Source organism: Nelumbo lutea, chromosome 1 (assembly GCF_056320005.1).
Source record: "Nelumbo lutea isolate HS-2025 chromosome 1, American lotus-T2T, whole genome shotgun sequence".
Lineage (NCBI taxonomy): Eukaryota > Viridiplantae > Streptophyta > Magnoliopsida > Proteales > Nelumbonaceae > Nelumbo > Nelumbo lutea.
In genome coordinates, this window is record NC_142684.1 from 166841016 (window position 1) to 166867365 (window position 26350).

The 26350-nt window shown below is 39.6% G+C and overlaps 1 long non-coding RNA gene across 1 annotated transcript in view; it reads right to left on the minus strand.

Moving 5' to 3' along the window:
- Nucleotides 1-8068: 8068 nt before the first annotated feature.
- LOC148878984 (uncharacterized) overlaps nucleotides 8069-26350 on the minus strand; it is a 61699-nt gene continuing 43417 nt past the window's right edge. Inside the window, exon 4 of the long non-coding RNA XR_016104087.1 lies at nucleotides 8069-8545. This is a non-coding gene — a long non-coding RNA (uncharacterized LOC148878984). The remainder of the gene's footprint in view (nucleotides 8546-26350) is intronic.

Here is a 26350-nt window from a genome sequence, read left to right on the forward strand (position 1 = left end):
TATAGTGAGGATATGATTTCATTCACACCTTAACCTAAAAGATATTGGGTAGCCCAGTGCACGAGGCTCTCGCCAATGTGGGATCTGAGGGACAATGTATGCAGACTCTATCGTGATAACCAAGGATACTTTCTTCAAGTTGTTCTTATTTGGTTTTTCTTCATTCAGAAAACTCTAGACCCTAAGCTTCATTCCTTGTTGACCCCACTTCACATAACCCCTCACCTTTCTTCTCATGAAGAGTAATGCATCAAATGACAAATGTTACTTCAGTCAATCTACAATATGAAGATGCCCTAGAATCAATCAATCTGGTACTTAATTAAGTCATCAAGACCAAATTACTAAACTCTGATAGGGCTAAGGAGGGACTCTGTCTGAAGTATTCTCTCAAAACTGTTTTGCTATATAATTGTGCATATGACTTCAATTTTTTTAATCTACTATAATGCATACAATTTTTTTCTTGTGAATTGGCTTCAATAGGTCTTGCGCTGTTGGTGGATGTTCCAAGGGATAAAAACATAACTGATAAAATTCTGTTTCAAACCATTTCTTTATATTCAATTGTAAAAAAAAAAAAACCATCACGAATCATATTTCCTCATTTTAATCTTTACTGCTCCATGTTGTTATATCAAACATCCACATTACTTACATGAAAAGTTGATGTCAATATGAGGGAATCATCTTTACTTACTGTTTTATATCTTTTGTTTCAGATGGCTTATTTTAAAAGAAAAGAAAAACACAGGAGTACATGAAAAGGAACTTGAGACCACAAACAATTAGCAGAACTGCACCGTAAGAAGATACTAATATGCCAATAGACCAATACCTATTGCCTCTAAGGTTCATCAGGCTATTTAAGTATTAATTGTACTTCCTGACAACATCTCTAACCCAAACCAGTCTTGGCCTGAAGACTTTTGGGACAGTGGTCTAGTATAAGTTTTAACTTTATTTTCTGATATTAAACTTCATTAATTGTCTACTTGCAAGTCAATCAATGGATCACCATGGTTATGGTTGGAGTGTTTTAAGCAAGTATTTTTTTTTTCCTTTTTCCAACCGCACTTTTGGTTATTTGTTCTAGGAATTTGTTGCTTCACTATGAAATTAACATGTGAAATAATTCAATAAGCATATAAATGAAAACAAATTAAAAATTGGTATCATTTGTTTTTGGCAACAATGTGAAATGTGGCAATTCTGTACAGGTTGGTTTTACATTGTAAGTGAAATTTGAAATTCAAAATAAGGGTGAAAGTTTATGAAACTGAATAATTTTTGGTTAAAACTCCAAATTATGGCTTTTGTATGTTAATATAAGCTTGAAGAAGGATATGAATACAGTGCTCTAAATTGTTCTAACCATGTGGTTGCTATTCAAAATGATCCATCACCATAAAGCAAAGCATTTCTGCACTTGAAGAAATGTTTAGTAGACCTTGGAATTTCACTCCCCTCACTATCCATCATCCAAGGATGTCTACACACATGCTCCTCGCCAACACCTACAGAGTTCTTTTCTGGACTAATATTGTAGCTTAGTTCATTTCCAACTGATTCAACTCTACAGCATTTTTAAGTCCCCATTTTCTTGCTTCTTTTTCAACCCAATTTCAACTACTCCAGTCCTTCCATCCATGACCTAGGAAAAAGCCATATTCAAAGGAGGTTCCTTGTAGCAAATAGAAATAACCTTGTTTGGATCCTCTAATCTTTTTCCTTCCCCATCCTCTTCCTCGTTCCTCATTTGATCTATCTGAATAATTTAAGGGGCAATCTCTCTCTTGGTGAAGGCTGTAACTGTTGCCACAGCTACTAATTTTCACAAATTAGAACATGGCTTAATTGAGTTGAATGAATTTCGAACCCAATGTATGTAGTGAAAATGGGCCGATTGGGCCTTAGTTTCTTAATTTCTTTTAAGTTATGTTTTATGTTTATGTTCATGTTCTTTTAGTCATGGGACTTAGTTATGGGCTTCTTTTGTTTTGTTTTATTAATTCTTTAGTGCTGGCCGCCCTATTAAAGGCATCCAGGGAATTGTACTCTGTTGAGAGTTATATTGTATTTGGGTATATTTGTAATATTGTGAGAGAAAAAAGGGGCTTCTGTGTAATTCTAATGTATTTCGGTCTTTTGCTTATTTAAGAAAGTTGTTGTGTGAGATCAGGGTTTGAGGAAGGGTGAGTAAGTGAGAGAGAATTGTATCTCTTGTTCTCATAGTGGATGTTTGTCTTCTCCTCTCGTGGATGTAGGCTACCAAGCTGAACCACGCTAAATCTTGGTGTTCTCTCTATTTCTTCCTTGATTTGCTATTCTATTTTATGTTAGTTGACATGGTATCAGAGCTATTTTATGTTGTTTAACATGGTATCAAGCGGGTGTTCCAGATTCCAGTTGTTGTGAAAGTTTTTCGATTGTTGTGAAGGTGTTTTGGTTGCTGTGAAGGTGTTTCAGTTGCTTTGAAGGTGTTTTGGTTGTTGTGAAGAGTTTAATAGTGGTGTGATAAGTGATTTTATGAGTTGTGAAGGTGTCCTGGTTGCTGCTATTTCATGTTCAGTTGAGGTAGTAGTCGACTAATACAAAATCTCTTCATGTAGTAGTCGACTACTAAGAACAAGATACTGATAGTAGTCGACTACTACAAAATCTCTTCATGTAGTAATCGACTACTAGCCTTAGGATGCAGTCGTTTGTGAGTTGGTGGGGGTTTCATGAGTTGAAAAAGGGGCTTTGATGCCTAAGTTGTGGTTGCTTGTGGATTTGTGAGTTGAAAAAGGGGCCTTGATGCCTAAGTAATGGTTGTTTGTGAGTGGTGAGTTGAAAAAGGGGCTTTGATGCCTCAAGTTGTGGTTGGTTGTGAGTTGGTTGAAACAGGAGCTTTGATGCCTCAAGTTGTGGTTGTTTGTAAGTTGGTGGAAAAGGGACTTTGATGCCTCAAGTTGTGTCTGCTATTATTGGTGAACGTGTGAAGCTCCCTTGGTGTATTGGTGAATCGTTGCTTCATAGGTCCCTTCAACATCTCAAGGTTCATGGCTGCTACTTCAATAGTAAACCTATTTCCATAGAGGTTGCTTCAACATCCTTACTTGCAAATTCAAGCTAACTTTCCCACCTTGAGTTTGAGGGGGCGTGTTGAGAATTATATTGTATTTGGGTATACTTGTAATATTGTGGGGACCTATATGTATTTGTGAGAGAAGAAAGGGGCTTCTGTGTAATTCTGATGCATTTCGGTCTTTTGCTTATGTTGAAATAATTTAGTTGTTGGTGTTGGGGTTTGTTTGGCTAGTTAAAGTGTTTTTTATTTCTATTTTTTCACTTCTGTTATGTCTGTTAGTGTACTCACTTATAGCCGGGGCACAAGGGTCTTTTCCCTTCTTATTTCTTCCGCCCTATATATATGTTATAATAAAGCTGGCACTGCCAGTACTGTTACACTGCAAAATCCCTTCTCTTCTCTTCTCTCTTCTCTCTTCTCTCTTCTTCTTCTCTTCTCTTCTCTTCCTCTTATTTCTGGCCGGCCATAGTGTCAAGATGGTATCAGAGCAGGAATATTGACTAAAGAGAGCAGATCAAACAAACTTCACCGAGAGAACAGATCAAACAGACTTGCTGAATCTGGGCGGAACAGAGATCTGAATCTGGACTGAGGAAAACAGCTCTACAACTGGTACAGTTCTTCCGTTTTCTCTTCTTTACCTTCCTTGATCGTGTACCAAGTAAAAAACCAAATGAATATGGGCTACTGAATGCTGTCGGATCTGTATACCTTTTTTTTTTTGGATCGTGATCCTCTGTTCATGTGTTAAGACGAGACTGTAGGTCAAGGATGACCTGTCATCTCAATAATTTGACTTGATTATAAGTGATAAGGATCTCTCCTACTGATTAATGGTTTTAGACATTCTGGAAGGCTGGTAGGTTGGGACTGTTAAAACTGTACAGGTCTGAAATCTGCCGAATATTGCCTCTGTTTTATCCTGAAATTGGTACTGTTTGTGCTCAGCCTGTTTTCAAACCCAAGTGTGTGGGTGTGGACTGAGTGAAGCATTTTTTGTGGAGTAAGGAGGGGTCCCAAGTCCGGAGTTTAGGACTGATTATCTGTTTTGACAATGTCTGAGAATTCTGCTACTTCAGAGATTTCAGGGAGCCACAATGGAGTGAGTGGGGGAATGGATATGAGTTTTCCCATGGCTGTTATTCCCTTTGATGGTCTAAACTATCTTGAGTGGTATAGGGGAATAAAACTCTACATCACTGCTAGGGGGAAAATAGGATACATCAATGGGAGAGTGAAGGAACAGAAGTACGGAAGTGCTGAATATGATAGGTGGAACCAAGAGAATAGTATGGTAATGTCTTGGCTCTTGGTTTCCATGCTGCCACAAGTAAGGAAGACTTTTATGTGGGCTGAAACTGCTTGTGAGATATGGGAACAAGCGAAGTCCACCTATTTAGAGCAGAGACACTATGCCAAGATATATCAACTGCAAGCTGAATCCTCTACTTGCAAGCAGGGGGAGAGGAGTCTCTCGATGTACTATTCTGATTTGACATCGATATGGAAAGAACTTGATCACTATCAGAATGTGAATTGGAAGTGTGATGAAGATGCAAAGGCATATAAGTCACTTGTATCTCAACAACGAGTCTTTGCCTTCCTCCTAGGGCTGACTCCTTCGTATGAGTCCATCAGGGTGCAGATCTTGGGTAGTAAAGACTTGCCATCAGTTCAAGAGGTGTATGCCTTGGTGCAGTCAGAAGAGAGTAGAAGAAGTGTGATGAATGGTGTAGATGGGGAGTCAGTTGCCCTAGCTGTCTGGGGAAATTCATATACAAATGTCAGAGGTGGTTTTAAAAAAAAATGACTCTCAGAAAAAAAACAGATGATAAGAGCAAACTTTGGTGCACTCACTACCAAAAGACACGACACACGAGAGATACATGTTGGGATCTCCATGGAAAACCTAAATGGGCACAGGATTTGGGTAAGATGTCAACTGATCAGGGCAAAAACCAGGCCAGCAAAATCAGAAAAAGTATAACTCAGCTAATATGGTGTCGATAGAGACTAGTCATTTGGTAACTCAGGAGAGACATCCCTGTTCTGACCCTAAGGAAGATATTATCAACTTCTTTCGTGAACATTTGGAATTGTATGGTAGGACTCTCCGCCAGATGAATTCTGGTCCTACTCCCTCTACCTCGTTTGTGTCTACATCAGGTAATGCTGCCACAACCTTCCATGTGTCATCTCATACCACTGATTCTCCTTGAACTATTGACTCCGGAGCCTCAAACCACATGATTAGTAAGTCAAATTTGTTTCAGACATATAACCTTTTCTCTGGGTGAGATAAGGTAAGACTAGCTGATGGTTCTTTTTCTACCATAGTTGGCCGAGGTACCATACCTCTCCCACTTGGCCTTGTCCTTCCTAATGTACTGCATGTTCCAAAATTACCTATTAATTTGCTGTCCATTAGTAATCTAACTCACTCCTTGAACCGCTCAGTCACTTTTTTTCCGTCTTTATGTGTGTTTCAAGATTTGGCCTCGGGGAAGACGATTGATAGAGGAAGCATGGTGGATGGTCTCTACGTGTTAGAGAATAAAGCTGGTCTTGTGGCTACAGAGTCCATGAGTTCGTGAAGTGAGAGTCAAGCCTATTTATGGCATAGTCAGTTGGCTAGGTCATCTTTCTTTTGAGTCATTAAAAGTTATGTTTCCAAAGTTGTTTGAGTCATTGTCAATGAGTCAGTTACAGTGTCAGACATGTCAATTGAGTAAGCATTGTAGAAGTTTTTTACCTTTGCGAAATAAAAGATCTGAATTTCCATTTTGTGATAGAACAAGAATTGGAAGAAATTGATGTCTTTCTATTGAGAAAGTAGTACATCACGATGTCTATTTTTTGGAGACGGGAGTATCCCAGGAAGACACATTTTAATGACTTGGAGTCCAATTTGGAAACCTACGGACGAACATCACAAACAAAACAAGAACATCCAAAGATACGAGGTTCAACAGGAAACACAGATTTATTAGGAAACATAATCTTATAAGGAATCTGATCATTTAGAACAGTGGAAGGCATGCGATTAATCAAAAAACACGTTGTAGAAACAGCATCAACCCAAAACTATTTAGGAACATGTGTTTGAAATAAAAGAGCCATGGCAGTTTCAAGATGTCTATTTTTTCTCTCAGCCACTCCATTTTGAGATGGAGTATCAACACATGATGATTGATGGAGAATTCCATTCTGAGCCATGTAAGTCTGGAAGGAATCAGAGAAATATTCTTTGGCATTATCACTTCGCAATGTTTGTACAGACACATCAAACTGGGTTTTTATTTCAGCACAAAAAGTTTTAAAATGTGAAAGCAACTCAAAACGAGATTTCATTAAATAATGCCAAATCATACGAGAAAAATCATCTACAAAGGTAACAAAATATCGAAATCCAGTCTTAAACATAATAGGACAAGGTCCCCAAACATCTAAATGTACTAACTCAAAAGCATGACTAGCCCTTTTATTAACTCGAGAAACAGACGATAGACAATGATGTTTTGTAAACTGACAAGACTCACAATCTAAACAAGATACATCATGAAACTGAGGAGATAACTTTTTTAACAAAGGTAAAGATGGATGCCCCAACCGACAATGAGCTTCAAAAGGAGATAAAGTATTGGAACAGGCAATGGTCTGAGGTTCCTGGGTATCCAAAATGTACAGACCTCCTGATTCTCGTCCTTTACCAATAATCCTCTTCGTCATAAGATCCTGAAACAACCAATGATCAGAAAAGAATGAGATACAACAGTTAAGAGTACGAGTGAGTTTGCTAACAGATACCAAATTAAAAGAAAATTTTGGTAAACTCAATACGAATGAAAAAGAAAGTGTTGGTGTGGGATTGATAGTGCCAGAACCAAGGACAGAAGAAATAGAACCATCTGCTAAGGTGACTGAAGAAGGAAAAGTGTGTGATTGGGAAGTGGAAAATAGACTAGGATTACCTGTCATATGATTTGTTGCACCAGAATCAATGACCCACTGAGAGGGAGAAGAAAGAAGACATGTATTGGTTTTACCTAACTCAGCAAGGGCAGTGATGGACTGAGAGGAGTTCTTTAATGCCTCTTGATACTAGGTAAATTTCGCATACTCATCTACAGAAATTGTAATGGTCTGATTTGACGACGGATGAGGAGCATCACTCGTAGTTACAACATGAGCTGACTGAGGCCCAGAAGACTTCTGATTTTTCTTTAGCAATTTATGGCAAGTCCTTTTAGTGTGTCCTGGTTCATGACAATAGTAGCAAACTACTCCCCCTGTGGCCTGAGTTCCAACATTCCAACCATTATTACTGCCACCTCTGCTACTATTCTGAGAATGAGACCGGCCAGTTGATCCACTATTCTAACTGACAAGTGCACTAGGTTGTTCTACAAGTGAAGTATGGGAACCGGTATTTGTACGAAGAACCCTAGTAAAGACCTCTTTTAAAGAGGTAATCTCAGGATTAGACAGAATCTGTGACTTAGCACCATCAAATTGAGAATTAAGGCCAGCCAGAAAACTCATAATAGCCATCTGTTCACGTTGAGTCTACTGAACTTTGATATCAATACTGAAAGGTAACAAGGCGTTCAATTCTTCATAAGTGTGTTTGAAATTCTTGAAATAGGTCTGAAGAGACTAATCCTGTTGTTCAGCTCGATAAAATGTCTTGCAAACATAAAAAATATGGGAAATATTTTCTTTACCAGAGAACAGAAAGGCCAAATATTCCATTAGTTCTTTTACAAACTCACAGTGAAAGACATGACCGACGTACTCATTCTCAATAGAATTGCGGGTTTACAAAAACAATTGAGCGTCAATCCTTAGCCATTCAGTGCGGGTCTCATCAGTAGGAGGGTCCTTAGTCAGATGGTTGTCCTTAGAGACACTCAGTAAATACAAACGAACAGTCTTACTCCAGTCTAAATAATTAGTTCCGTTTAGTTTTTGTTCAGTAAATACAAACGAACAGTCTTACTCCAGTCTAAATAATTAGTTCCTTTTAGTCTAAATAACACTAGGCATAGCCAAGTTCTTTTGTTCAACCGCCATCATAAACACAGGAAAATAAACTTTTAACAACCAACAAAGCCAATAAAACACACTTAAACAGAATCGACAGCAGATGCAACACCCAAATAGCAAGAAACCACAACTGGCAGCACTGAAATATCAACTGTATAAAAAGAATAGAGAAAAAAGACTTTCCTGATGGGCAAACAAACACCACAGGAGTAACACCGAGGCTGCTGTGCTACTCTCCGACCTGTTGCAGACTTGAAAGCCCTCTCCCGATTGAAGTGAAGAAGAGATGGGTGAAGGTGGGTAGGCCGATCTGGGATTCCGCTTCCACTGGTAGGGGCGGTGAGATGCAAATGTCACTCGGAATGGGTGACCTAGAGATCGAAGTTGTTGCTCACTTGGGCAACGTAAAGAATTCAAAGCTGCTCACTTGGGCAGCAGAGGGAAGAAAACCATAAATTAGTTTCAGACTGGAATTGGTGTCTCTAGCTCTGATACCATGTGGTAGGACAAGAATTTGAAGAAATTGATGTCTTTCTATTGAGAAAGTAGTACATATATATACAGCCATGTATATACTAAAAAGGAAGAAAATCATACAGCCTTGCAGATACAAAAAAGGAAGAAAATCATACAACCTTGCAGATACAAAAAAATGAAGAAAATCATACAGCCTTTTAGATACTAAAATATGAATAAAATCATAGAAAGAATAATTCCTATAATCAAGCTATTCCTAATTGGGCTAATACTACATATTTACAACCTATAATTTCGTAACACATTTCATATTGTTTATTCTGATGTTTGGGGCCCTGTTACTCTACTTACTGAGGCTGGCTATAAGTACTTCATTACCTTGATTGATGATTATTCTAGATACACCTGGGTTTACCCTATGCGATCTCGAGATGAAGTGCAAAAAATTGTGAAAGATTTTCAACGCATGGTGTTCACTCAGTTCTAAACGGAAATCCATATCTTCTAGTCGGACAATGCGAAGGAATACTTCCATAGTGATCTCACGGAGTTTTTTGCTTCGAGTGGACCACTTCGGCGAAGCTCTTGTGCCACGACACCCCAACAAAATGGTGTGGATGAATGGAAGAACCGCCACTTTCTCGAAGTAGCTCGTGGCTTATTAATTCATATGAATGTGCCAAAACGTTTTTGGATGGATGTAGTCTTGTGTGCTACATATATCATCAATCACATGCCCTCTCGGCTACTAGAATATAAGGGCCCACATCAGCTTTTGTTTCCTACAGCCCAGTTGTCCACCTTTCCGATGCATTTTTTTGGGTGTCGTTGCTTTGTCCATAACCTGTCCCATACTCGAGGTAAGCTTGATCCTCAGGCTATTCCTTGTATTTTCTTGGTTACCCTTTATCTCAAAAGGGGTATTACTGCTATGATCCTACCTCTCACAAGTACTGTCTCCATTGATGTATCCTTCTTTGAGAATCAACCTTTTTTTCTCGGTTTCTCCTCAGGGGGAGAGTAGGGTTGAGGAGAAACAGGCGACTCAAACTCAACTACCTCCTTTAATCAATCATCCTCCATTCCGGGTTTTTCATCGTCGCCATAAAAGCCAGCAGAGAAAGGGTGTTAGGTCTTGTACCACTAATCATCCTATCTCTAATTTTGTGTCCTATGATCATGTTTCACTTTCATACCGTGCATTCCTCTCTTCTGTGGACAATGTCCCCATTCCTTAGAATGTGGCAGAAGCTTTGTCTAAGCCTGAATGGATAGATGCAATGTAGGAAAAAATTGATACTTTACACAAAAATGGCACTTGGGAGTTGGTATACCTTCCTGAAGGGAAGGAACCGGTGGGTTGCAAGTGGGTGTTCACAGTGAAACACAAGGCTGATGGAACTGTTGAAAGGTACAAGGCTAGACTGGTAGCAAGAGGCTTTACACAGGTATATGGAGTGGACTATGCAGAGACTTTTGCTCCAGTAGCCAAGATGAACTCTATCAGGATTCTTCTTTCATTGGCAGCAAATCTTGACTGGGAACTTCACCAATTGGACATAAAAAATGCTTTTTTGAATGGTGACTTGGAAGAGGAAGTGTACATGACCCAACCACCAGGGTTCTGTGCCAAAGGCAGTGAACAAAAGGTGTGCAGGTTAAAAAAATCTTTATATGGGTTGAAACAATCACCTCGGGCTTGGTTTAGTAAGTTCCATTTAGCAGTTCAACAGATGGGGTTCAAACAATGCCAGTCAGATCATACTCTGTTTGTGAAAAGAGGTGAAGGTAAAATTGCATCTCTTATTGTGTATGTGGATGACATAGTGATCACAGGATATTGGGAGGCTGAAATACGGAGACTAAAAAAATTCTTAGCCACTCAATTTGAGGTGAAAGATCTAGGCCCCTTACGTTATTTCCTTGGAATTGAAATTACCCACTCTTACAAGGGCATCTTTATTTCCCAACGGAAATATGTACTAGATCTACTAGAAGATACAACTAAGTTGGGGGTAAAACCAATTGAATCTAATCATCATCTGGGAGACAGTCAGGGAGAGCTTTTGAAAGATGTGAAGAAGTTCTAGAGACTCGTGGGGAGGCTTTTGTATTTGTTTATGACCAGGCCTGATATTGCCTATGCAATGGGTATCCTTAGTCAATTCATGCACAACCCTAGGACAACTCACTTTGAAGCTGCAGAGAGGATCTTGAAATACCTCAAGAAGTTTCCCGGAGTTGGTTTGTTGTTCCAAAAACATGGTCGCTTAAAGGTGGAAGTATATACTGATGCGGATTTGGCAAGAGCAGTCAATGACCGAAAGTCTACCAATGGGTATTATGCCTTTGTAGGAGGAAACTTGGTCACATGGAGAAGTAAAAAACAAATGTGGTGGGTAGATCTAGTGTTGAAGCAAAGTATAAAAAGATGGCTCATGGGGTTGCTGAAATCATGTGGATAAGAAAATCCGTTAGGTGAACTGGGTTTTGCAGTGAGCAATCCTATGACACTCTACTGTGACAATAAAGCTGCCATTAATATTGTTGCTAATCCAGTCCTGCATGATAGGACGAAACACATTGAAGTGGACAAGCATTTTATTAGAGAGAAACTTGAAAATGGAGAAGTGTGCACTCCATATGTCAGCTCAGAAGAACAAGTTGCAGATATCTTCACCAAAGGTCTTCATCATGTGCGGCACAAAGATTTGTGTGACAAGTTGGGCATGATTGACATCTATGCTCCAACTTGAGGGGGAGAGTTGAAATAATTTAGTTGTTGGTGTTAGGATTTGTTTGGCTAGTTAAAGTGTTTTTTATTTCTATTTTTTCACTTTTGTTATGTCTGTTATTGTACTCAGTTATAGCAGGGGCACAAGGGTCTTTTCCCTTCTTATTTCTGCCGCCCTATATATAATTATAATAAAGCTGGCGCCACCAGTACTGTTACATTGCAAAATCCCTTCTCTTCTCTTCTCCCTTCTCTCTTCTTCTTCTCTTCTCTTCTCTTCCTCTTATTTCTAGCCGGCCATACTTTCAAGAGCTTATTTAAGCAAGTTGTGTGAGATTAGGGTATGAGGAAGAGTGAGAGAGAGAGAATCTCTTGTTCTCATAGTGGATGTTTTCATCTCCTCCCGTGGATGTAGGCTACAAGCCGAACCATGTTAAATATTGGTGTTCTCTCTATTTCTTCTTATTTTCTCCTTGATTTGCTATTCTATTTCATGTTAGTTGACAGGGCATCAGAGCTATTTTATGTTATTTAACATACTCGGTTTAGAATTCATAAAAATAAAATATATCTTTTTTTTTGGGGGGGGGGGGGAGTGGGGCTAGAGAGAAGATCAGACTCTTCCAGAGTAGGTTCTCACCTTCAACATCTCTATCCTTTCTTAGCCCATACATAGTGTTTATGGAGAACTGATTGACTAATCAATTAGCAGCTTATGTAGCCCAGTTAGGAGGATTTTTGGAGAGGTTTTGTGGAGACTTTCATCCTTGGTTGAATGATTGAATCCCAAGGCAGGTTCTTGGAGAATATTTCCCAAAAACCCTAGATAACTAGAGAAACTTTGTTACAGGTCCCAAAGACACTTTGAAGCTAGCGCTTGGAGATCAAAGAGAAACTCTCTGAATTTTATTAAGGTCAATTTGTATTTGGTCAGCTCTAGAACCTCTGGTAGCCCAAGGCAGGTTCTTGGAATTTTTTTCCCGAAAACCCTGGATAATTGGAGAAACTTTGTTACAGGTCCTAGAGACACTTTGAAGCTGGCGCTTGGGGATCAAAGAGAAGCTCTTTGATTTTTATTAAGGTTGATTTGTGTTGGACAGTTCTAGAACCTCTAGTGGGAGTGGTTGAACTTTCTCTCCTCTCCTTCTGCCGGGTCTTGTTAAACCCTAGTTTTGGGTTGTTGAAGAGTGTTGTGAGGATTATTTAATTGTTATTTTATAGTTGTTGTTAGTGGGTTGTCCTCTTAAGATGCTGTTAGTTAGTTATTTTCTTTCTTTGTTATTAGTTTGTTTCTAGGGAGTGCCTCCAGGGGCATACTTGTAATTTCCATTCTTTTTATATTAAGTTGATATAAATAATGAAATAGCGACAGCCAGAAGTAGGTTTTTTCTTTTTCTCTCAATCGTATCTTCCTCTTCTTCTCTTTCTCTCTCTCGTCTCTCTCTCTCTCTCCATGAATGATTACATGGTATCAGAGCAATGTTCTGGGGTATAAAATAATTTCGGTCTCTCCTATTTGAACCTGCTTCGTCCTCTTTTCTTTTTGATTTCTTGGACGTGGAAGACAGAGAAACCCTAGCAGACTACTTGCGGCTCTTCCTTTGGGTTCTTCCTTGGTCATAATATCAAGGAAACCCTAGTCGAAGAAGGGCGATGCAGAAAGAGACTCCCCTTCTTTTCTGTTCAATGCTGTGAAGTCAGTTTCTGGTTGGCACCTTCGTATAGGTGTTGGACAAAGTATGTGTTCTTGTTTTTTTGTTTTTGACCAATGGTGTGAAGGCCTTATTCCTTGGTTCTATACATTCATTTGGATGCTGGATTGTTAGACTGTATGGGCTGTAGTCGGACTGATAGTATACTATTCTAATGTCTGCCTTGGTTGGTGTTGGACTGTTTACCGGGCTGGTCCAATGACTGAACCATCACATAGTTGATTTCAGCAAGTTTTTGTTGTCTTTTCCACATCCCAGAAGTAAATTTCTTGAGGGTTGGTATTCTGTTTGTGGCTGTTGTGTAGTTGTGTGGGATTTGGATTGATTTCAACAGTAATCTATGGCAAACAATAATTCAACCTCACCAGGGGTTACACCGGCCCGCAGCACAGCTGGAATGGGAGGTGAAAACATGATGTTTCCCATGCCCATTACCCCTCTAAATGGTCTAAACTACCTAGAGTGGGCTAAAGGTGTAAAACTTTATGTAACGGCAAGGGGAAAAGCTGGTTACATAAATGGAAGGGTGAAAGAACCCAAGAGTGAGACAGCTGAACATGATAGGTGGGATCAAGAAAACAGTATGGTGATGTCTTGGCTCCTTGCAGCCATAGAACCTGATGTGAAGAAGAACATTATGTGGGCAGAAACCTCTAGTGAGATCTGGGAACAGGCCAAAACTACCTATTCTGAGCAAAGGCATTATGCCAAGGTTTACCAGTTGCAAGCTGAATCCTCAACCTGTAAACAGGGAAATCGTAGTTTGTCCTCCTATTTTTCAGTGTGTTTGCCTTCTTGTTGGGACTGAACCCTGCCTAGGAATCTTTGAGAGTTCAGATCCTAGGAAGCAAAGAGTTGTCGTTGGTTCATGAGGTATACTCCCTTGTTCAATCAGAAGAAAGTAGGCGGAGTGTGATGGTTACAGCTGAGGGGGAGCAACAAGTTGCTTTGGCTGCGATGAGTAATAACAACATGGGGAAGAAAAGTGACACCAAGAAGGCTGATGATAAAGACAAGTTGTTTTGTACCCACTGTCGACTCTCACGGCATACACATGACACATGTTGAGACATTCACGGGAAACCCAAGTGGGCAGTGAAGAACCAAGAACAGGGTAAAGGGCAAGGTCAGAAGAAGACGAACACAACACATAATGCGGCACATGTGGCAACCCAAGATACTCAGGTTGCTGGTGACCACCTTACTAATTCTAACCCCAGGGAAGATATAATGAATTCCTTCAAAGACCACTTGGAGTCATATGGTAGAGCTTTGATGTCACTACTACCACTGGTTCCCCTTGGATCATTGACTCAGGGGCCTCTAACCACATGACCTGTAAGCCGAACTTGTTTCAGACCTATAGCCTTTTGTCAGGAAGGATAAAGTGAGGCTTGCAGATGGATCATTCTCCTCCATTGCAGGCCAAGGATCAATATCTCTTCCCGATGGCCTTAACCTGAATTATGTATTGCATGTCCCTCAACTTCCTATAAATTTGCTTTCAATTAGTAGTATCACAAGCTCTTTAAACTGCAATATAACCTTTTTTCCTGGCTCATATGTTTTTTAGGACCTAACTTCTAGGAGGACAATTGGTAGAGGGAGCCTAGTGGATGGTCTCTACATTCTCGATAACAAAGCTGGTCTCTTAGTGTCATTCTCAGATTCACATAGTCAGTCAAATTTTTTTGTGGCATAGTCGGTTAGGTCATGTTTCTTTTGAAATAGTAAAGTCTTTGTTTCCGGTTTTATTTAAGTCATGTTTAGTGTCAGAGTTCCAGTGTCAAACGTGTCAGTTGAACAACCAATGTAGAATTTTTCACTCAAATAATAAAAGATCAAGTGCTCCTTTTCATGCTGTGTATTCTAATGTATGGGGGCCTACTACTGTAATCTCTGAGGGCGGATAATAAGTACTTTATCACATTGATCAATGACTACTCTCACTATACATGGGTATTCCCTATGCATAGTAGAGATGAAGTTCCAAAGATTGTGAAAGACTTCCAGAGGATGGTATTTATGTAGTTCCATGTTGAAATATAGATCTTTCAATCCGACAATGCAAAAGAATACTTCCATGGTGAACTCAATGAGTTCTTTGCCTCCCACGGATCTATTCATAGGAGCTCATGCGCCAGAACACCACAACAAAATGGTGTTGCAAAAAGAAAAAACAGACGCCTCCTTGAGGTAGCTCGCGGGATGATGTTACACATGAATGTTCCAAAAAGGTTTTGGATGGATGCTATACTTGCAGCTACTTATGTCATCAATTGCATGCCCTCCAAAGTGTTGAACTACATGGCCCCTCATAAGTTGTTGTTTCCTCAATCCCCTTTATTTTCCATTCCCATGAGAGTTTTTGTTTGTTGTGCCTTTGTCTATGATTTGTCTTCATCTCGAGGTAAGATAGACCCTCAGTCCATTCCTTGTATCTTTTTAGGGTATCCCTCCTCTCAAAAAGGGTATCAGTGCTTTGATCCCGTTAGTCATAAGTTCTTTGTGTCTATGGATGTGTCCTTCTTTGAGTCTAAGCCATTCTTCCTTGCTTCTCCTCAAGGGGAGAGTAGTAGTGTGGAAGAGGAGAAGCAGGTTCAGGTCCGCAAAGTCTCTCTTCCTTCTATTCCGGACCCTGCTCCCTTTCGTGTCTTCCAACGTACACGTCGTAGAGATCAGCAATGTGGAGCAACCAAACATTGAGCAACCGATGCCATTAGACTCCCAGGAGGTAAGTCCAATGCCTATTGCACCTATTGATACCCCTACTCCTACTGTGGATGACCTTGACATTCCTATTGCTCAAAGAAAGGGAGTCAAGTCATGCACTACCAAACACCCCATCACCCAGTTTGTCTCCTATGATCACATTTCCCCCTCATACCGAGCCTTTCTATCTGTAGTTGATTGCATTCTTGTTCCCAAAAATGTTGCAGAAGCCTTAAAAATCAAACTTCGGAATTGGTGGATCTTCCGAAGGGGAAAGACCCCATGGGGTGTAAGTGGGTGTTAAACACAAGGCAGACGGAACGATTAAAAGGTACAAAGCAAGATTAGTAGCCAAAGGGTACACTCAAGTGTACGGGGTTGACTATGATGAGACTTTTGCTCCAATAGCTAAGATGAACTCAATTAAGGTTCTCCTGTCATTAGCTGCTAATTTTGACTAGGAATTGCATCAACTGGACATAAAGAATGCTTTTTTGAATGGTGACTTAGAGGAGGAAGTATACATGGTTCGACCCCCTGGATTTTGTGCCAAGGGAAGTGAAAATAAGGTGTGCAAGGTGAGAAAGTCTCTTTATGGTTTAAAACAATCTCCCAGAGCTTGGTTCAGTAAGTTTCACATGGCAGTCCAGCAGATGGGCTTCAAACAATGTTAGCATGATCATACACTCTATGTGAAGAGATGTCAGGAACAGGTTGTTGTACATAATCCTATGTCTCTTAACTGTGACAACAAGGTAGCCATAAACATCACCAGCAACCTTGTCCTGCATGAGAGGACCAAGCACATTGAGGTGGGCAAACACTTCATAAGGGAGAAATTGGAAAAAAGGGAAATTTGCATCCCTTATGTCAACTCCAAGGAACAACTCGCTGATGTCCTCACAAAAGGACTTTCATACTCGCGGCACAATGAGTTATGCGATAAGCTGGGCATGATAGACATATTCAGCCCAACTTGAGGGGGAGTGTTGTGAGGATTATTTAATTGTTATTTTATAGTTGTTGTTAGTGGGTTGTCCTCTTAAGATGCTGTCAGTTAGTTATTTTCTTTCTTTCTTATTAGTTTGTTTCTAGGGAGTGCCACCAGGTGCATACTTGTAATTTCTATTCTTTTTATATTAAGTTAATATAAATAATGAACTAGCGGCAACCAGAAGTAGGTTTTTTCTTTTTCTCTCAATCGTATCTTCTTCTTCTTCTCTTTCTCTCTCTCGTCTCTCTCTCTCCATGAATGATTACAAAGAGTATTACTTTGCTTGGAAGAGCAAATCTAGCTTAGTAAAGCCCTAATTTGATTTTCGTTTGCATCTATTCACTCAATGGAGCAAACTAGAGAAGCCAAATATCCCACATTCCGGGTTTGGACATGAGGGGCTAGTGGAAACTCTATTAGGGGCAATGACCACTGTGAAGTTGGATGAAACCAATTATTTAGCTTGGTCTCAATCATTAAAAAAGATGTGTAGTAGAGGGAAACCGATGGAGGATAACCTTACCTATGAAAAGTGGATGCAAGAAAACTACATAGTAGTGCATTGGTTAGTGAATTCTATGCAACCACATATTAGTCAGCACTACCTGTGGATGGAAACTGCAAAGTGTGGATAGTGTCACGAAGACCTATTCCCAAAAGCTAAATGTTGCCCGAGCCTATAAATTAAAGAATGATGTGAATAATCTAAGACAGGGGGAGAAGCCCTTAGCCATCTACTTCTCCATGCTGAAATCTCTTTGGTAGGAGATTGATTTGATGGAAATTGTTGTTGGGGGTGTACAAAGGATGCAAAAACACATAGGAAATTGGTGGAGAGAAATTTGGTCTTTGAGTTCCTCACTGGACTCAACCCGGAGTATGATATTGTGAGGTAGAATCTTTGGCAAAGGATGAGGTGACTTTGTCTCAAGCTTATGCTATGGTGAGTAGTGAGGAGAGCAAAAGACAAGTTCAATTTGTAGAGTTGCAGGTTGATCACTGTGCTAATGCCGGGATAAAGTGAAGATTAACACTAGGAAGAAAGATGTTGTCTGTGAGTACTGCAAGAAGCCTAAACATACTAAAGACACTTATTGGAAGCTGCACCCAAAGCTCATTCCTACCAGAATCAATAATGGAAATAGTGGAAAAAGGATTGAGAATGGAAAAGGTGGAAATGCAAATGTAACCACCTCTTCACAAAATGAATAGGGGCAAAGTGGTGAGAAGTCAGTGGGAGAGCAACTTGTAGCCGTGAGGGCTGGGTATGAGAAGTATGGCCGAATGATCAATCATTTGGAGTCTACTGCTACAACATCGATTTCATCAAAGATAGTTCCTTCCTCTACATATACACACTCAGGTATTTGTGTCACTACAAATCATGCTACTATTTCAGGTACTCATAAAATCCCTTGGATAATTGGTTTTGGTGCCTCTAACCATATGACCAATGTTTCACATTTATTCACCTCTTACCAACTCCTTTTTGGCTAGGACAAAATATCCCTTATAGTTCTCTTACTCCTATCACAGGAAAGGAAGACATCAAGACCTCACATGCCCTGACCTTATCATTTGTTCTTCATGTACCTAAACCTAATACCAATTTACTTTCAGTTAGCAATTTAACTAAATCCCTGAATTGCGGTGTGGCTTTTTTCCCTTCATATTGTGTTTTTAGGTTATGAAATCTCAGAAGGTGATTGGGAGTGACCATGAGGCGAATGGGATATATATGTTAAACATGCATGAGCATAGCATAGCACAACCATAGAGTACTGTTTTGGTTTCAGAATCCACTAGTTGTATTATGTTATGTCATAGTCATTTGTCTTTCTCTTCATTGAGTCAATTGTTTCCAGAACTATTGAAAGGAATAAGTCGATCGAGTCTACATTGTGATTCTTGGGGGGGGGGGGGGGCAATACCATGTACCTTGTATGGGTGGCTATCATAGTTGTCAAGGCGACACCTATTATTGGTTGTTTTAGTTTTTATAATAGAACCTATTGCATGTTATCATGCTTTTGTTTAAGGAAAGTAAAAAAAAAAAATTAATCTTCGAGGGTTTCACTTTGGCAATAGAATCGAACTGAGAAAAGGGAGAGAACAACAGCCCTCCATCGTTCCCACACAGTCCTTTGTTTCCTGGTTTAAAACAATGGTTACACCCCATTTTTCTCCTCTTCCTTTTTGTATCTTTTCTCCAAGTTTTTTTAATCATTTTATTGGACTTGTTTTGCAGAACAGGGGCTCCGCCCCTTCTTTTATTCTTCTTTTATTTTAGTATTTTTTGCATCGGATTTTCTAGGTCTAGAATAGGGGCTTTTCCCCCTTCTTTTGTTCTTAATTTCTTGCATTTTTTCAGCTTTTTATTGTTCTCATCATTGGTTTCTGAAACAGGGGCTCCGCCCCTTCTTTTCTTTTTCATATTTCTTCTTTTATTTTAATATTTTTTCACCAGCTTTTCTGGGTCTAGAACAAGGGCTCCTCCCCGTACTTTTCTTTTTCATTTTCTTCTTTTATTTTAGTATTTGTTCCCTATGTATTGTTGATCTAAAATAGGGGCTCCGCCCCTTTTAGTTCTTTCAAGTTCTAACTTCTAACTTATAAGTTGCAACTCTAATATATTGTTTTGCCTACTTGAAGCAACACTGCAAGAAATACAAGCACAAAAGTAAGTGTAGAATACATAAAAAAATAAACCTAGTTCAAAAGGGGTAGAAATCCATCGGCACATCGCCTAGGTGGGCGCCTAGCCCTCACCTAGGCGCTTGGGCGCCCCATGGTTGCCTAGCCTCGCCTTGGAACCTTGAAAACTATGGTGGCTATAGATATTTCATCCTATTTATTGATGACTTTTCACGATATACCTGGATCTACCTTATGCGCTCTAAAATTGTGCAATAGTTCCATGAATATACTCGCTTAGTTTGATACCTGCATCAAAATATTCCAATCAGACAACGCTAAGGAATATTTTGAATAGGATCTTACCTCCTACTTTGAAAATTTTGGGGTTGTTCATTAGAGTTCTTGTGCTCGTACTCCACAACAAAATGGAGTAGCGGGGAGAAAAAATAAACATGTGGAAGTTGCAAGGAGTATTCTTTTTGATACCCATGTTCCTATGTGGGTGATGCAGTTTTAACAACCACTTATTAACCGTATGCCTTCCCAAGTCTTGGTGTTGAAGACTCCTTTGGTTGCACTTGAGCCCAAGGCTAAAAAGTGTATCTTTATTGGTTATGCCTCCACACAGAAAGGGTATTGTTGTTTTAATCCCACTAGTGACACCTGATTCGTTTTCATGGATGTCACCTTTGTAGAGTTTGTTCCTTTTTATAGTCATCCTTCTGAGGGGAAGAGTTCTCATGAACTATTTTCTTCATCCCTTCCTTTGCTAGCTCCAATTGAGTCTTGTGTTGAGCCCTCCACAATTACTTCCACTTCCATGAAGGGATCCTCTCCTTCGAGGTCTCCCATTCTTACTTCTTACCCTCCTCCAGCTAGTCCTCTAGTTTTTACCACTCATCCTATTCTCTAGAGGGGTTACCAACGGCAAAAACTAAGGCAGACACAGGTTGATCCCACATCTCCAGTTGAGTCTCAATTGCTTCCAAACACCAAAAAGATGACAGGTCTAACATCTCCACCACCAGCACCCTCATTTCTAGACCTTAACCTTCCCATTGCTCTAAGAAAGGGTAAGAGAAAATGTACAACTCATTGCATTTCCAAACATCTTTCTTATAACTTATTATCCCCATCCTACAATTCTTTTCTAGCCTCCATTTCCTCTCAACCCATCCCAAAGTCAATAACTAAAGCCTTAGCCAAGCCAAAGTGGAGATTGAAGAAGTCACTTTATGGCATCAAACAATCTCCATGTGCTTGGTTTGACAGGTTTAGGACTGCTCTTGTTCAATTCGGATACACTCAAACTCGATCAAATCATACCCTCTTTGTTAAGAGGAGAAATAATCTGGTCACATTTCTTATTGTTTATGTAGATAATATTGTTGTTACTGGCAATGACACACAAGAAATTAATGATCTCAAGAAGTTCCTCAATTCTGAATTTGAGACCAAAGACTTAGGGGAGTTGTATTTTCTAGGCGTTGAGGTTGCTAGGTCTAAAGAAGGTATCTTTATTTCTCAATGGAAGTATGTGCTAGATTTTATTGAGAATGGGAAACTTGGTGTTAAACCTGCCTCCATCCCTATTGATGTGAATCATAAAGTCTCAACTAGTGCTAGAGAACTTTTACTTGACAAGGGCATGCTCCCAAAGACATATGGCTACTACAAAAAAGGTACTATGCTATCTTAAGGGAACTCCCAAGAAATGTATACTATTTGCTAAACATGGTCATATGAAAGTAGAAGCATATATGGATGTTAATTGGGCAGGTAATGTTGATGATAAGAGGTCCACATCAGGCTACTGTGCTATGGTAGCTAGGAATATTGTTTCTAGAGGAGTAAAAAGCAGTCAGTGATTGCTATGGCTCAAGGTGTTTAAGTTGTTATGGCTTAGATCTCAACTTGATGAGATGGACGTCTCGTGTAACAAGCCACTGATGTTATAATGTGATAACCAGGTTGCTATTAACATTGCTCATAACCCAGTTCAACATGATAAAACAAAAGAAAAACAGTCCTAAGGAATGAAAGGACTGATTTAAACGTTGTGAAAATGTGTTAGATATCAACAGTAAAGAGAAAAGGAGAGGAGAGAAGAAGAAGAAGAAATTGGCAGAAATAGGGTTTATAGAGAAGTCAATCGAATGTTTTCTCTCTTTCCTAATCCTTTTCATTAAAACATAATTTACAAAGTTTTGGTATTTACGGAGAGGCCCTTAATTGGGCGATTAACTTAATTAAGCATAACATAAAGAAGTATAAAAAGGCCCATTAGTTAGAAGGCCCATTAACAAAATAAACAGAAACATAAACAAATAAAAGCATCATATGGGCCATTCGGCCCATTCTCTCTACACTTCCCCTCAAGCTGAGCATAGATGTCAATCATGCCTAGCTTGCTAGTGTCATGTTGTAGTTTGGCCTTGGAGATTCCCTTGGTAAGAATGTTAGCTAATTGTTCTTCAGATGTAATGAATGGTAGACAAACTTCTCCAAAAACCACTCTATCTCTGATAAATTGTCTGTCAAATTCAATATGTTCAGTCCTATCATGTTGCATCAGATTGTGAACAATATTGATGGCGGCTTGATTATCACAATACAGCACCAATGACTTTACTCAACACCCAGTTCCTCCATCAAGGATCAAAGTCAAAGTAACTCAGAAACTCCATGAGCCATAGCTCTGTACTTGGCCTCAGCTGAACATTTGGCAACAACTGATTGTTTCTTGCTTCTCCAAGAAACAATATTACCTGCCACCATGCTACAGTGTCCAGAAGTCGACCTCCTATCATCAATGTTTCCTGCCCAGTCAGCATTTATGTAAGCCTCCAGTTACATATGGTCATGCTTAGCAAAAAGAATTCCCTTCCTAGTTGTACTCTTCAAATAACATAAAATTCATTCTACTGCTGCCATATGAATGTCCCTAGGAGCATGCAAGAACTAGCTAATGTAGCTGACAGCATATGCAATGTCAGGCCGAGTCATGCAAAGATATAGCAATTTCCCCAATAACCTTTGAAACACTCCCTTATCCTTCAATAGTTCTCCATCAAAGGCAGAAAGTTTGTAACTCATATCAATAGAAGTAGCCACTGGTCTTGCACCCATCTTGCTTGTTTCAATGAGCAAGTTTAGCACATACTTTCGTTGAGAGATGAAAATTCCACCTTTAGACCGAGTCACTTCTATGCCAAGGAAATACCTTAGCTCCACCAGATCTTTGATCTCAAACTCTGTATGAAGGAAAGATTTAAGATCATCAATCCCTGTCACATCAGTACTAATCACTACTATATCATCAACATAGACTATAAGATATACCACCAATGAATCTCTCCTCTTCACAAAGAGAGTATGATTGGACTGAGTTTGTATGTAACCAAAGTTAACAAGGGCAGCCCTAGAGAGACTTCTTCAGTTTGCACACTTTTCCCTCCATATTTGTGCCATATATCCCTGGTGGGAAAGAATATAAACTTCCTCATGTAATTCTCCATTCAAGAATCCAATTTTCACATCAAATTGATAGTAGAACCTACATAGATGTCATTTTTGCAACAAGATCAAAGGTCTCCAGATAGTCAATCCCATAGGTTTGTGTATAGCCTTTTGCAACTGGCCTAGCTTTGTACCTCTCAATGGAGTCATCAACATGGTATTTAATGGTGTAAACACACTTACAGCCCATTGGCTCCTTCCCTTCAAACAAATCAACCACTTCCCATGTGTCACTCCTATGTAGAGCATCTATTTCAATTCTCATAGCATCCCTTCATTCTGGAAAAGTAAGAGCTTCTGATATAGACCTGGGTATAGCGTTAGAAGCAACAAAAGAAAGAAAGGCATAATATGAAGGAGAAAGCAGACCATAGGAAAGATGTTTGGAATGCAATGTGTAGTACACTTCCGTTTACCTTTCCTGATAGCAATAGGGACATCATTCTACTTCAGGAGCCACCCTCTTACTGCGCCTGATGAAAAATTACTGCCAGTACCGAGGCCGATACACAGGAGGAGGAGGAGAAGGAAGAATACCATCGTTACAGGGAAGAGAGGGAAGAGAAGGAGGAACAGAAGAGACAGGGACAGGAAAGCAAAAGGGAGTTCGATCTTCACTTGCATTCTTTCCCTAAAGAGAAGGACGGGATGACTGGAAAAAGGAGGACTCCAAAAAGGTAACATCCTTAGAGACATACCTCTTGCCAGAGAGAGCATCAAAGCATCTATTGCCTTTCTAGACAGAAGAGTAACCAAGGAAGACACATTTAACTGACTTAGGATCAAACTTACACCAGGAAGGACTCATATCATGAACAAAACAAACACAACCAAAGATTTTAAGGGGGAGATTGAAAAGAGGTTCATCAGGAAAGAGAAGTGATGAGGAGACTGAAGATTAAGGGTCCTTGAAAGAAGTCTGTTGATGAGATACACAGATGTCTCAACAGCATCACCCCAGAAACAGGTGGGAACATGAGTTTGAAACAGTAAACCTCAAGCAACTTCAACCACATGCCTATTCTTCCTTTCAGCTACCCCATTTTGTTGTAGAATATGATTACATGAAATCTGGTGAATAATGCCCCGATCTTCAAGAAATCAATACAAATGATGTTCAAAGTATTCATTGGCATAGTCAGATCTTATTATCTTAACTCTTTTCTCAAACTGTCTCTACCATATTCATGAAGTTTTGAACCACCATAGGAACTTCATCTCGACTTTTCATCAAGTAGAGCCATGTATACCGACTGTAGTCATCAATGAAGAAGATGAAGTAATTATACCCACCCATGCAAGGGACAGCATATGGGCCCCAAACATCAGTATGAATCAAATGAAAAGCAACATTACTTCTTTTACTACTTACAAAATATGTGGTTCTACACTGTTTTGATAGATGACAAACTTCACATTCAAAGTTCAATTTTGACACTGAGTCAAATAAGTTTGGAAACAAAAGTTTTACAGAATGAAAAGACATATAACCAAGACGACAATGCCATAATTTCAAAAGACTCATTTTCTCATTTGAACAAGACTCAGTTTGACTTGATAATCCATGCTCTGAAGGTCTATTAAAGAGGTAGACTCCATCAACTTCATGCCTACTTTCAATCATCTTTCCCGTGCTCAGGTCCTGAAAAACACAATGGATAGGAAAAAAGGTCACCGAGCAATTATGAAATTTTGTAAGAGAACTAATAGCCAACAAACTTTTATGTAATTGGGGCACATGAAGAACCGATTCAAGAGAAAGATTATGAGTGAGTTTGACTTCACCCTAACCCGAAATAGGGGTTTGAGATCCTTCAACAACAGTAATCTTGCCCTTCCCTGGGGTTAACTTAAATGAGGTAAAATGTGAAGGCATACCAATCATATGGGCACTGGCCCCGGAGTCAACAATCCAATGACTAAAAGATGTGGAATAAGCAAGTGCAGTATCTATCTTGGAATATGAACTAGATGGATTACTAAGTCCAAAACCAGACGAGGAGAATGTACCACCCTTTTCCAACTGCAACAGTAAATTCCTGAGTTTGTCCATTATATCAGAGGAGTCATGAACATTAGAAGTTTGAACATCATTACCGACTATAGCCAAGTGGGCATTTCCCTTCCTCCCGGTTTTGTACTTTTCTGGTTTTAAGTGAGGATTGAGCTTCCAACACTTTTCCTTAATATGTCTTGGCTTCTTGCAATAATCACAAACCACATCCTTAGCCTTCTCAATAACATGGTGCTTACTAGTATTTTGCTTGGATCGAGATGACATAAAGGCAGAGTGATCAATCATAGGAGGTTGCATCATGGCTGTCCTTCTACTCTCTTCCCCTTGTACAAGGGAGTACGCGGAAGCAAGAGTGACAATGCTGGCACTAAGAATATGTTGCCTAGTAAAATCAAACTCTGGATTCAAGCCAGCCAAGAAATCAAAGACTATTCTCCTCTATATACTGTTGATATTGCTCACCATCTTCAGGGTCCTTCCATACAAGAGTCTTCAGGTGATCCATTTCTTCCTAGATAGACTGCAGAGAAGAGAAATACATAGCCACAGATCTCTCCCCCTAACGCATACTGCAAGCTTCCCTCTGAAGCTGGTATACTCTAGAAGTATTGTTAACTTGGGAATAAGTGGCAACAACTATATCCCAAATATCTTTGGCCATTGGAAGAAACATGTAGTTTCAGGCAATATGAGGTTGCATTGAGAAAATCAACAATGACATTACAAGGGAGTTATCCTGTTCCCACTTCGCATATTTTGGATCTTCCAGATTTGGCTTCACCTCCTTTCTTGTGATGAATCCCAATTTACCTCTCCCAGTGATGGTAAGTTTAGCAGATTGGGACCACTCTAAAAAGTTGGTTCCATCAAGTTTAACAGTGGTTACCATACCACTGGAAATGTCTGCACTTCCCGGGAACACACTGGAAACCATTTGTACATCCTTAGATGATTCCATAATCTATCAAAACACTTTCACGTCAACCAAAAGGGACCCCAAATACTTAACCACACAGCTAAGGACCCAAGAAACTAGGCTACCACACGGTTAAGAAGCAAAAAAGGGCCAAAAAACTAAGTTGGCGCCAAAATAGAGGGAGAAGAAAATCTCCCAAAAATTGTCTAGGGCTTAGAAAAATACGGGACCACTTCCCGTTGCTCCCAAGGTAAAAAACGACCTAAATGGTCTAGGTTTTGCAGCAAAAAAACTGATTAAACAAAGTGTATAAGGCTCGATATCAGATCTGGATTTTTTGAAATTTTCTGCTGGAAAAAACTATTAAAAATCATAGAAGCTTCGAACGAAGACGAGCCATACCAAAAATCTTCTAAAATCAGGGTGAATCAAACCATATATGAGTCATGTAGTGCCGCTGACACCTGTACGGACTGCTGACATCATCTAGCAGCGGTCTGACGTCAGCAGTTC